Raw genomic sequence first — 14,122 nt, forward strand, 5'->3', positions numbered from 1 at the left:
GGACTGGTCCATGCTGCCCGAAGGCCCTCGCCCCTTCTGGGATTCTGAGAGACCGGATATACAAATCCAAGAGTAGACTGTAACTATGAAAATGCAAAGAAATAATGAAAAACATGAATGAGAAAGTTCCTATAGTCATCTCTTTCTGAACTCTCACGTTACCAGGCTTACTAACACTAAAAAAGGGGCATCTGACAATGGACTGTTTTTTACTTGAAGCTGCCAGAAAAAATGCTTTTCTCATATATAATTAAACTTAATGAATATATTAGCCCCAAGGTGCTGCAAGACAAATAGACAATGGAAATTCTGCTGTGCTTTCAGCCAAGTTAATTGGCTTTCAAATGTAACATCAACCAAAAGCAGAACTATTCTAGATAAACTTTGCTTCCTTAGTCTGAGCTCTGATACACAATAAGGAGACGAAAACAGCAGCGATCTCATATATGATTGTATAGCTTTATTGCTGTCATACCATAAAACAAATCAAGTGGCATAGAAGAAGGAGTTTATTACGATGCATTTAAAGCTAATCACAGCTCACTTTTATTGCCTCTTTAACACAATACGACTAATTAATGGCAATACGTGAGAAAAAGCACAGCCGATCCAAATAAAGTCGACAGGACAAAAGAAGTGATCTTCAAAATCACTTGTGTTATTCAAAACCAAGAAGGCCTTATTGGAAAATCAATATTCAGCTTTAAAATGAAAAATGGCTGTGCTTACAAGTAAAAAGAGTTTTTTTTTAAAGCTATGCTTTAGGTGCTAATCGAATCTGCCACATGCAAAATCTATACTGGCTTTACTTTCCTGTAATGAAATGGACCCAGGAGGTGTCTAACAAACTGCTATAGTTTTTTTTGTTCAAATAGCAAGGTTAATTCACCTTGATTGACTCAGTTGGTAAAAATACCATCTGTTTTTATTCTGAAAATAATCTACATAATTGACTTTCAACCAGTCCCCTCCAGATATCTGCATTTATCATCCTAATTATGACAGTGGTAACTTTGTCACTGCTTTCATTCTGCTCAAGTCAAATAATATTTGATGTCTGTCCTCTGAGAACTACGAAGATACTTCTGAATTATTTGCACAAAAGCCTGCTGAGATTTTCTTTAAGTCATGCAGAACCGAAGCATTATGATAAATGCACACAACCCCTGTGGTCTGACAGGTTCCTCCAAACTGTGATAGTTTATTAAAATCAGGTATAAATATATAAACAAAAGCAAAATAGTGCCAATGCTGGAAATCTGAAATAAAAATAGAAAATGCTGGAATTACTCGATATGCCAGGCAGCACTGTGAACTGAAACATTATCTCTATTTTTCTCTTTCCTTAGACACTGCCTGATCTGCTGAGTGTTATAAATATATAAAGTTGATTCTCTAGAATCTGTTTTTAGCGATCAAATTTGAATTTCCCAAAGCAGATTGCATTGCAGGTTGTACTTTTAAATGCACTTGCAGTGAGCAGAACAAGTTAGTCATACTGAACAGTTTCCACATGGCGGCTCGTTGCCGTTCACATGTGGAGAATTTCTCAGGTGCTTAATGCACTCACGTTATTAAGTGCAGCTGCAAACTTCAAAACAAGATTACAATTGGGCATCCCACCGGTACGCTCGCGACCTTCCGTGAGAGGTGGGCACCGGAGGGACTGGAGTGCATTATTACCCCCGGCAACCAAATTTTGATTTGATTTTATATGTTTTAAAGTTTAATTTGTTTTAACTGCCAGGTTTTAGTGTCCCCCTCCCCTTTTATTGGGGGCACTTGTAAAATGTATGATGTTAGTGCCCAAAAAAATACAATTGGGCATCCAAGGTAGTGTTGTAAAGAGAATCCTGCTCTGTATGAGTATTTCCAACACAATGGTGGAAATAGACACAGCCCTTAGTTTCTCTGCTTGTAGCAAAACTGAGCATGACTCATTCAGTTGTACTGATTTACCATGGAAAATAAATCATGCTCAGTTTTGCTGCAAGCAGGGAAACTAAGGGCTGTGGCTATTTTCACCGTTGTGTTGGAAATAGCAAACTTCTTATTCTCACTGACAGGAAATTGGAGGACAATGCTGGAATGTGCAATTTGATCCAGTTTGCTGTAGAGTAATTCAAGTTTTCTACAATGTGTAATTTGGTCCGGTCGTCAGGCAAATTAAAGAGTTCAGACAAGGCACAATGCGAACATTATTTCAGTGAATGCACAGCACTAATACTAGTGAGTTCAGAAAACACACAGTGTGAACACTACTGAAATATAAACTGAAAATGCTGGAAATACTCAACAGGGCAGGCAGAATCTGTGGAGAGAGAAACAGAGTTAACATTTCAGGTTGATGACCTTTCATCAGAACTGGAAAAAGTTAGAGATGTAACAGATTTTAAGCAAGTACAGAGGCAGCAAAATGGGAGCGGGGAGGAAAGAACAAAAGGGAAGATCTGTAATAGGGTGGAAGGCAGGGGTGATTAAATGACAAGAGGGATGAAAGATGAAAGGAGATAGTAATGGAACAAGTAAAAAAAACAAAAAATGAGTATAGAAAAGGTGTAAATGGGAATATCAGATACATCAGCAACGGCTGCCATCTGAAAAAATGGGGGCAGAGGTTATGATCTGAAATTGTTGAACTCAATGTTGAGTCCGGAAGGCTATAAAATGCCAAATAGAAAGATGAGGGCCTGTTCCTCGAGCTTAGGTTGAGCTTCATTGGTACAGTGTAGGAGGCCGTGGAGAGAGAAGTCAGAGTAGGAGTAGGAATGACAGGCAACTGGAAGTTCGGGGTCAAGCTTGCAGACTGAATGGAGGTGTTCCACAAAGCGGTCACCCAATCTGTGTTTGGTCTCCTCAATGTAGAGGAAGAAGTATAAATAAATCGCTGTTTCAAGTGGAAGGAGAGTTTCGGGCCTTGGATAGTGGGAAGGGAGGAGATAAAAGAGCATCTCCTGCACTTGCATGGGAAGGTGCCGTGGGAAGGGGAGTGGGTGTTGGGGGTGATAGAGGAGTGGAGCAGGGTGTCCCGGAGGGAACATTCCCTTCGGAATGCTGAAAAAGGAGGGGAGGATGTGTTTGGTTGCGGAAATGGCAGAGGATGATCTGTTGAATGTGGAAGCTGGTGGGGTAGAAGGTGAACCTTATCATGGTCCTGGGAGGGAGGGGAAGGGATGAGAGCAGAAGTGCGGGAAATGAATGGAAACGATCAAGGGTCCTGTCAACCACAGTGTAGGGGAATCTCCTCGGTTGAAATGATGAAACTCAATGTTGAGCCCGGAAGGCTGTAAAGTGCCTAATAGAAAGTTGAGATGCTGTTACTCGAGTTTACGTTGAGCTTCATTGGAACAGTGCAGGAGGCCGACAGCAGAGAAGTCAGAGTGGGAGTGGGGCGGAGAATTAAATTGACAGGCGACCGGAAACTCGGGGTTGCGCTTGCGATAATACTACTGAGTGCAGAGAGGCCATGGAGGGATTTCAACATGAGGATGAGAATTTTAAAATCAAGGTGTTGGTGGACTAGGATCCAATGTAGGTCAGCAAACACAAGGGCGAGGAGTGAACAAGACTTACTGTGTGTTGGGATGCATGCGGCAGAGTTTTGGATGAGCTCAAATTTATTTAGGGTGGAAGATGGGAGGCCGGACAGAACATTTTAATAGTCGAGTCTAGAGGTAACAAAGTTAACATGAGGTTTTTAGCAGCAGAGGGGTTGAGGTGGGTAATGTTGTGGAGGTGGAAGTAGGCAGTCTTTGCAATGGAGAGAATATGGAGTTGGAAGTGCAGCTGAGCGTCAAATAAAATGCCAAGGCTGCAAACAGTCTGTTTTAGCTTGAGACAGCGATCAGGGGATGGAATCAGTAGCAAGGGAACAAAATTTGTGGTGGGGACAAAAGACAATGGCTCGGATTTTGCGGTGGTAATGACGGCAAAAGTGTCACTGTTTGCCGTCATTACCCCTCTGGAAGTTATAGCAACTTCAGGATTTAGCGCATGTGCAGATAAATGCGGAAATCCAAAGTTACTGTCAGTCTTCCCCCTGCTCCACCACAGGTTGTACTGTGGAACTCCCCAGAGCCAGCAATCAATTCAAATCACAGTTCCTGATGAAAACTTCCCCTATTACGTTGGAATATTGCTGTTAAACATCCACCTCCAAAAAAAAAGTTAAGCCTTGTTGAAAGAGGTGTAACGGGGTTTTTAACAATGTATTGACTGCTGAACAATTGTTTTGACCCTGAGAAACTAATTTTCTATTGTGGAATGTTAAATGTTTCCATGCATATGATAAGAATTACATGGTTTTTAATATAATATATATTTTTTAAGTTTGTTTGATATTTCAGCTTCTACCTCAATCCAATGTATATGTCCCAATTGTTATTTCGCTCTCTGTAAAATTTATAAAAAGTAAATTATTATCTGTGCATTTTACTTCCTGGTTTGCTGTCTGTAAACATTCTTGAATGTGATTGGCTGCTTAGTCTGATTGATGACATCACTGTTGCTGAATGCTGGAGATTCACTTGATTTGGCATCAGATTCAAACTATTGTCAGAAGAGCTGAAATTCATGCTAGAGATTGCTAGATCTTTGCGGGCAGCTTTCTTTGAGGTCAGTGGTGAGTACTGTCACTTCGCTGCTGACCGCAAACTCTAGGCCAATGTCTTTGATTTTCCCAATGCTTAATTGGAGGAATTTTCAGCTCATCCAAGAGTGGATGTTGCACAAGCAGTTTGACAGCACAGAGGTAGTGAAGGATCAAGAGCAATGGGGGTGGTAAGGTAGAGTTGGCTGTCATCGTATACATGTGGAACCTGACGTCATGACTTCAGATGATGTTGCCTATGGACAGCATAGAGATGAGAAATAGGATGGGGCCAAGGAAAGATCCATGGTGGACTCTAGAGATAACAGTGTGGAAGCAGGAAGAGAAGCCTTTGCAGCAGAATCTCTGGCTACGCCTGAATAGGTAATAGTGGAACAAAGCAAGGGAATTCCCACTCAGCTGCACAAAGGTGGAGAGGCATTGGAAAAGGTTAATGTGATTAACCTAGTTTAAAAGCTACAGAGCTGAAATAAATATGGGGAGTCCCAGAGGATTAATATCAACTTAGTGGGATAGTCATTTGGTAAAATTTAAAAAAAATCATAAACGGTTAATGTTTTTTCTTCAGAATTTCAATTGTAATGTTATATCTATTATGGAGAAGCAAGTTGTATGATAGCTTGTAGTTAACCTGTGTTTCTGTGCATTATTAAATAATTCTGAATTTTGAAAAATTAATTACAGAAATTTTCTCTTGTTCTTGCTATTCTTATAAAATATTTGTGTTGAATCAAATTACGAAAAACATTGTAAAATATTGTATGCACAGATAATTCAAACTTTGAAATATAGGCTCCCAGTAATGGAATACAAATCTCATGGTGATACAAACTTCATTACACGAGATTCTATTAGCTGCAAAGCACAAATGTGTTGTTGTATGTATTAATTTAAAAGTGACAGACATGCTTTCATTCAGCTAGAAGTTTAAAAAGAAATAAATATTAGGCAGTAAATTTTTATTGATTTTTAAATTGCTGATTTAAAAGGCTGATGCTGAAGACTGCCTGGCAAATACCAGCAGAGAAAGACATGCTGCATATTTATCAGTGGTTCAGCAATGGCTTGAAGGTGCCTAGACCTAGGCTTCCTCCTACAATTTCACAATACTCTCAATCAGCCCATTTCTTGCATCTGGTGTCCAGTTGTGGTTAACGAGCTGCAAGGGAGACATTCAAACCCTGGACGTAACGCAGACAAGTGTTGGAAGACTGATTCTCAGTGTCAGATGATTGTGTTATGAGGAAATATTGGAGGAACTTGTGCTTTTGAATCTTGAAATGAGGCGATCAAAGAAGGGCCCACAAAGAATAATAGAATCATCAAAATTTACAGCACAGAGGAGGCCATTTTGGCCCATCGTGTCCGTACCGGCCAACAAGAGGCTATCCAGCCTAATCCCACTTTCCAGCTCTAGGTCTGTAGCCCTGTAGGTTATAGGACTTCAGGTGCACATCCAAGTACTTTTTAAATGTGATGAGGGTTTCTGCCTCTACCACCCTTTCAGGCAGTGAGTTCCAGACCCCCACAACCATCTGGGTGAAGAAATTTCCCAAATCCCCCCTAAACCTTCTACTAATTACATTTAATTTATGCCCCCTTGTTGTTGACCCCTCTGCTAAGGGAAATAGGCCCTTTCTATCCACTATATCTAGGCCCCTCATAATTTTATACACCTCAATGACGTCTCCCCTCAGCCGCCTCTGTTCCAAAGAGAACAACCCCAGTCTGTCCAATCTTTCCTCATAGCTAAGATTCTCCACTCCCAGCAACATCCTCGTAAATCTCCTCTGTACCCTCTTCAGTGCAATCACGTCCTTCCTGTAAAGTGGTGACCAGAATTGCATGCAGTACTCCAGCTGTGGCATAACCAGTGTTTTATACAGTTCAAGCATAGTTGTATTAACCTTGGCTAATAAAGGCAAGCATTCCGTATGCCTTCTTAACCACCTTATCTACCTGGCCTGCTACCTTCAGGGATATGTGGACATGCACTCTAAGGTCCCTTTGTTCCTCTACATTTCTCAATGTCCTACCGTTTAATGTGAATTGTGGGCCGCCCCGACCTGTGTGAGAACACCACCGCAGGTCGGGGATATAAATAGAGCTGGAGCGCTGGGCCCTGGAACATTGTGGGTGAAGGTGCGGCGAATGAGGGTATGGGGCCCAGAAGAGCCGAGGGCCCAGGGGCAGCAAGGGCCTGCCCACACTGCGATATGTGTGCGCACTAGGTCCGTGCAGCAGAGCAGGTATCCAGTCATCCTGGTTCAACCTTTGCCACTGGATAAAGGCAAGCCCGTGTGGTGGCTGATGTGCAACGGTCACCACACGTTAAAAAAATCCACGCACAGGCATCTTCCACCCCCTCAATTGGAATTCAGGACTGGAACATTGGGCCCTTCATTGAAACATCTGTGAACACTTGTGGAAGCAAGTCATCCTTGTTCGAGGGACCGCCTATGATGATGATGACCATTTAATGTGTATTCCCTTTCCTTTTTATCCCTCCCCAAATGTATTACTTCACATTCTCCGGATTAAATTCCATTTGCCATTTTTCTGCCCACCTGACCAGTTGATTGATATCTTCCTGCAGTCTATAGCTTTCTTCTTCATTATCAACCACAAAGCCGATTTTAGTATAATCTGCAAACTTCTTAATCATATCCCGTATATTGATATATACCACAAAAGCAAGGGACCTAGTACTGAGCCCTGCAGAATCACACTGGAAATAGCCGTCCAGTCATCAACCATTACCCTCTGCTTCCTGCTGTTTTTAGATCCAACTTGCCACTTTGTCTTGGCTCCCATGGGCTTTTTCTTTCATGACCAGTCTGCCATGTGGGACCTTATCAAAAGCCTTGCTGAAATCCATTTACACTACATCAAATCCACCCTCCTTGTTACCTCCTCGAAAAATTCAATCAAGTTAGTCAGACATGACCTTCCCTTAACAAATCCATGCTGACTGTCCTTGATTAATCTGTGTCTTTCTCAATGAAGATTTATCCTGTCCATCAGAATTTTTTCCAATAATTTTTCCACTACTGAGGTTAGGCTGACTGCTTTTTAATTACTCGCTCTATCTCTTTCTCCCTTCTTAAACAAAGGTACCATATTAGCAGTCATCCAGTCCTCTGGCATCACACCTGAAGCCAGAGTGGATTGGAAAATGATGGTCAAAGCCTCTGCTATTTCCTCTTTGACTTTGCTTAACAGCCTGGGATACATTTCATCCGGGCCTGGGGACATCCACTTTCAAAGCTGCTAAACCCTTTAATAGCTGCTCTCTCACTATGTTTATTTCATCTAATATTTCATAGTATCCTCCGCAATCGCAGTGTCTGCATTGCCCCTCTCCTTTGTGAAAACAGCCGCAAAGTATTCATTAAGAACCATACCCAGATCTCCCACCTCCACAGACAGATTACCCTCATAGTCTCTAATAGGCCCTATCCTTTCTTTTGTTATCCTCTTGCTCTTAATTTACTTATAAAACGTCTAGAAGATGCAAGATGGTAAAATGGGATTGAAAAGGTAAATCTGGTAAATATTCCCCATCCCTAACTGCCTCAAATGTTGGTGGTGGGTCTTGTTTTTGAACTGTTGCAGTCAGCGACTCAATGACTGTCACAGGACTCCAGGCACTCACTTACCTAATTCTATTGTGGGAGCAGCAATGACTGCAGTGGTTCAAGAAGAAGCCCCACTACCAACATCTAATTCCCAATCCAAACTTTTGTCCCCATCCTTATCCTTAACTTTTTCCCCTCCCTTAAGCATTCTATCTCTTTAATGTCTGTTTCAGGATTTGCAAGCACCTTTTTTGTTCACCTCAAGGATCATTTTATCATTCTTCTCTCCCCCTGGTCAAGTCACTGCTACCACGGATTCACAAACCTCTCATTAGTTACTGTAAAAATTACTGGGAAATGTTAGAATTGTAACAGGTTTTAAGCAAGTACTGAACAAGGTAAAGGAGACAAATGAAAATCCCATCTGAGAGGAAAGCAGTACGTTTTAAGGCTGGACATTTAAAAAAATGTATTCATTCATGAGATGTGGGTATTATCGCTGGCAAGGCCAGCATTTATTGCCATCATTGATTTCCCTTGAGAATGTTATGGTGAGCCACCTTCTTGAACCGCTGTAGTCCGTGTGGTGAAGGTAATCCCACAGTGCTGTTAGGTCGGGATTTCGAGGATTTTGTCCCAACGGCGATGAAGGAATGACGATATATTTCCAAGTCAGGGTGGTGTGTGACTTGGAGGGGAAACTGAAGGTGATGGTGTTCCCATGCACCTGCTGCCCCTGCCCTTCTAGGTGGTAGAGGTCGTGGGTTTGGGAGGAGCTGCAGGAGAAGCCTTTTCTGGAAAATCATTCTTGGAAGAGAAGTGGTTGTGAATTAAACACTAATGCAAAAGAAGTATACTGAATGCTGGGTGTGGATGCTGGAAATCTGAAATAAAGACATAAAATGCTGGAAATGAATGACTATGTTGGCTTGCGACGGCAGGGGCTGCATGATCACAAGCCATGTTCAGATACTACACTACAGGTATTGAATTCTTGTTATTTGAATAATCACAGCAGAGCAATTCTGCCACTCCGAGAGTTAATTTCAGCAGTTGAATAGAAAATTGTCTCATTCAGAAACTTTGTCTTGTGATGTTATTGTCAGTTTAACAGTAAATATTGGAGAGGCTGCAGAGAAAAGCAACATGCAGAGGATGCATTGTTATCACATTCTTAGGGAGCATTAGAATACAACTTTCAACACTGTACAGACCTTGACTCCCCATGTGCAACACCATGGGAGATTGGCTAATTATTCTAAAAATGTTCTTTCATATCAGTGAAGTAGAGCAATTACTGGCACCTCAGAGTGCTTTCAGTTTCCTCACTTTCTAGCTTTATATTGACTACATTGAATGAGTTAGACTCAATTAGTGTTGAAAAGGAGAGCAATTTTCTGCTTTAACGTTTATGTCCACTGGAAATCTGGAAGAGGTAAGATCTACCACCATGGTTATACTGAGGCCCAGCATCATAATTTGGGCTCATTATTATGATGTTGAATTACTGCAGATTGAACACGTGGATCTACGGTACTGGACCTTCTCAATGGGGCAGTACTACAGAAGGAGAATTTTGCTAATGCAAATATAACCCTATCTGTACAGTTCTATTCACTTTTAAGTGGAGATAATATCTGACAAAGGCTGAAATCTTTACCTTGGAGTTGAGTTGCGTGCGTGCGTGTGGGCGTGTAGCACATTCTTCAGTTTGATTTTTACTTCATGGCTCCAATTAAACCAGTCATGTACATTTCCCAGCCCATTGAAATGGAGCGGGTCTGATGATGTCATCGATGACTTGTTTCCAGCGCTGATATTTAAAGCAGCCTTGCACACATCTCATTTGAAGGTTGATGTAGGAGTGTATAAGTTGGTATCCAGAGGTCTGAGTAGCATCATAAAACTGATAAAACTGTGGGTCATAGAGACAAAAAGGCGAAGGGCCGCACCAAGGTTCAACGATGTCTCCCTCGATGTTCTGATGCAGGCAGTAAGAGCACGCAGAGTGGTCCTCTTCCCTGGCAATAGACACAACAGACCATCCAAAGACACAAAGAGAGCCTGGTTGGAGATCGCAGAGGAGGTTAGAAACAAGGATGTGGTCAGGAGGACATGGATCCAGTGCAGGAAAAGATCCAATGACCTCATGGGGTCAGGAAAGGTGAGTGCAATGCCATGTTCACCTTCATCCTGATGTGCCTGTGAGCACATCACCATCAATCTGCCTTCCCAAGTCTACTCCTGCACGTCATTCCTGACCAACCTACCTTGCAGGTCCACCCATCCGCGCTCTCTCTCACTATGTACATCATCACATCCCCATCTGAGTAATCACCACTGACACTCACTCTCATCCTCATGAAATCATCACCAGTAGCACCACAGTAGGAGGCCAATTGGCAAAGTCATGCCAGTCTCTCATAGTCACCCTCTACAGATGTAGCCCATCCATTCCTTACACTCATTCCATCACTCTCACTCAAAGTTCCATTCTTTCCCTCCTTGCAGGAGCAGAGATCCCTAACCAATAGGGAGAGGCAGAGAGCCAGAGGAGGAAGATGACTCTGGAATGGCTTGTTCATTGTAATGATGTTTCATGGTGTTGTTGGAGCGGGGGGGCATCTTAGTACAGCATGTGGGAGCATTGGAGCAGGTTAAGTAAATCTGGCCATTAGGAGGCCAACTCGGGCCTCCCGGGCAGCAATATACATGGCTGCTGGTGCCATCTCCACCTCAGGTTCCTCCTCCTATTTGTCTTCCACTTGTTCCTTCTCTGAAGAAGCTGTGTGCTCTACACCTATCTCCTCTTGGAGCTCCAATCCTCCTACAATTAAGGTAATAAAAATTAGGTTGAAAAGACTCAATTTTGGATGTTGAACTTTCGCTGATTCAGGGTCCAAATGCCGAATTTGGTCAAGGCCTCCGCCCGCCCAAGTGCCACCCAAAGTTCCACCGATGGCCGGCGAGGTACCGGACGGTACTTTCGATGGGGTTTTCATCGCCGAGGTTCGTCAAAGGTCGGCGGGCGGCAAACCAATGACGTACGTCGCCTAGCTGGGCAGCAGCGGGCGGGAGGTCTCATTCCCGGCGGCAGCGGCGCTTGCCGCCCAAGTGCTCTCGAGGATGAAGTCAGGCCCACGGAGGTAAAAATAAAACTCATGAACAAAAAAAAAAAAACATCTGACGACCTTCAGGGGGAACCTCATCCAGGTAAGTACCTGTAAAGAAGTAATTTAAAAACATTCCACTTACCTTTTTTACAGGATCTTGACACTCACCATTCAGGACAGAGAAGCCTCCCCCGCAGTGGTCCATCGCCGTCCTGCTGCCGACTCCAGCCGACTCCCGCCCGCACCAATATGGCATCTCGACGGGCAGGAGTGCACTTATGCACATTAGCTGTCTGCTGACATTGGCAGGCACTTCCCGGCCATTCTCTACTCGCACCCGCTCCAGGCCACTTCGAAAGTTCGAGCAGAGGAATGTCGGTGGCTGTGGGCAGCAGTCGGCAGCAATGGGCGGTAAGTTCATCAAAATCGGCCCCTGATGAAAGGTTATTGATCAACAACAACTACTTCTTGCATTTATATAGCGCCTTTAACATAGTAAAACAGTCCAAGGCTCTTCACAGAAGTATTATAAGACAAAATATTTGATGTCGAGCCACATAAGGAGAAATTAGGGCAGATGACCAAAAGCTTGGTCAAAGAGGTAGGTTTTAAGGAATGTCTTAAAGGAGGAAAGAGAGGTAGAGAGTTTTAGGCAGGGAATTCCAGAGCCTAGGTAACACAAGGCATGGCCACCAATGGTTGAGCGATTGTAATCAGGGATGCTCAAGAGGGCAGAATTAGATGAGCGCAGATACCCCGGGGGGTTGTCGGGTTGGAGGAGATTACAGAAGTAGGAAGGGGTGAGGCCATGGAGGGACTTGTAAACAGGATTGAGAATTTTGAAATCGAGGCGCTGCTTAACCGGGAGCCAATGTAGGGCAGTGTAAGGGGAGCTTGGGGTGTGGGTTCGAATCCACACTCCCCTGAGGTTCTGTACATGTGATTTATGAGGATGGGTGAGTAATGAGGCACCGGACACAGTGGGTAAGAGTACAAAATGGCTAATGTTGTTTATTTAGAATAATAAACACAAAGATAGAGGGCATAGGAAGAGGTCACAAATAGCAGTAATGGCACAATCTCACTCAACACCACGAAAAATTCTCGCAACAGGGAAGGGGAAGATGAGGTTGAAACATTCCACTCACACACAACCCCACCTCCCACTTCCACCCTTCTTACCAATTCCTATCCTAAATTGAGTCTGTGAGGGGGTTTGGGCCATACTCACAATCCTATCAACTCCGGGGTTCTGGGGGCACTTATTTCAGCTCGGGGTCCCTCTGGGGTGTGTTTTACGTTGTTGGTCAGTTCGGTTTCCCTCCTCGATGTTGCGTCGGTTTCTTCTATTTGCCTCTCGGTTGGCTCCTAAGCAAAAAGCTGCTGGAGTTAAGCACACCTTCCCCAGAGCGAGGGCCCTGTTAAGAGCTGACTCAACTCCCCTTTAACTCAACTCAGCCACAACGAAAACTGACTCCCCCCTTCTTAACTCAACTCTACAACTCAATGCAAAAGCTGACTCCAACCTCCAACCTCCAACCTCAAAATCTTCCTTGTGTGTTTTTGCAGCCTTTTCTTATAGTCCGTTCATCTTTGCGCCAAAACTGCATGCCATTGTCTTGGGTCTTCCTTGAATAAAAAAAAGGGTGTGAATGGCAGTTCGATGTGTATCGATCTGTCTGGAATGGGAGATTAGCCACACCTCCTGTATCCTGTCACTCGCTAATGGGGTGAATGAAGATGATTGTTCACTATCTCGACAGAGGTGCCACTCTGTCTGGGCTGGCCAAAATGATTGCATCAGACCTGTAGGCCTTTGTTTAATTATTCAAACTGAAACCCTTTGTGTTGCCTTGTGTATTACTGGGGAGATTTTGCCTGGACATGTTGCCTCTTCTGTGAGGGTTTTACACGAAAAGCTGGAGAAATGTCCTTTTAAAATATAAAGTTGCCTTGTATCCATTTTCCTGGAAGAACCGAATGTACATTCTTCCCCCTTATGGTAGCTGGCTCATCCCTCGTCCGGTTCCGTGCCCCTGTAACACTGTCTGTTACTGTACAGGGTGGCCAGAGTCCCATCATCCTCCGCGGTTTACAGGCTGTTGGCTGCAGTTGGTCATTTTAAACATGGCATCTTCCCATTGTCCCTGCCACATGTTTCCATCGTTGGTTTTGCAGAACCTTACAGTCCCCCGTTAAAACACTCTGTCTCAGGGTGTTTTCAAAATGTGAAGCAAAACCTTTTCTCTCTCACAGAGCCAATCTTCCCCAAATCTTACCTAAACCCACAATAAAACATTAAAATACACCAATGGTATTCATACATTTGGAATCAATACAATACTGAAAATGCAAAAATGCTTCTCAACCAATACCCTTCACCAAAATCATAATAGTACATTGTATCACACATCATAGTATTACAGATAGGGAGGTGCGGACCTTTTACAAGGTACAGACTTTTCTTTACAGTGCAATACATTCGGCTTGTACAATCAGTCCCGTCATACTGCATAGACTTTGCTAGCCCTCCCTTTTCGTTTGGCCTTTGACTTGGCCTCCTGCATAGCTTTCTTAATTTTTAAACGACGGCCCTTTCTCCTAAGCTGGCAGTGGATCGCCAGCAAATCGGGTACGATGATCAACTGTGCCACTACCAGGGTGTGAGAGAGGATGCGGTCCCAGGCTGGGACCTCTACGTCCAACCCCCAATCCCACCAGGGCCTTGTATTTAAGTCAGCTATCTGGGCTCCCAATTTTACTGGGTTTTTTTTGTTGTAGGGTGTGTCATGTATTTCACCATCTTGCAATGGCTATAAGTA

Source organism: Pristiophorus japonicus, chromosome 6, assembly GCF_044704955.1.
Source record: "Pristiophorus japonicus isolate sPriJap1 chromosome 6, sPriJap1.hap1, whole genome shotgun sequence".
NCBI lineage: Eukaryota > Metazoa > Chordata > Chondrichthyes > Pristiophoridae > Pristiophorus > Pristiophorus japonicus.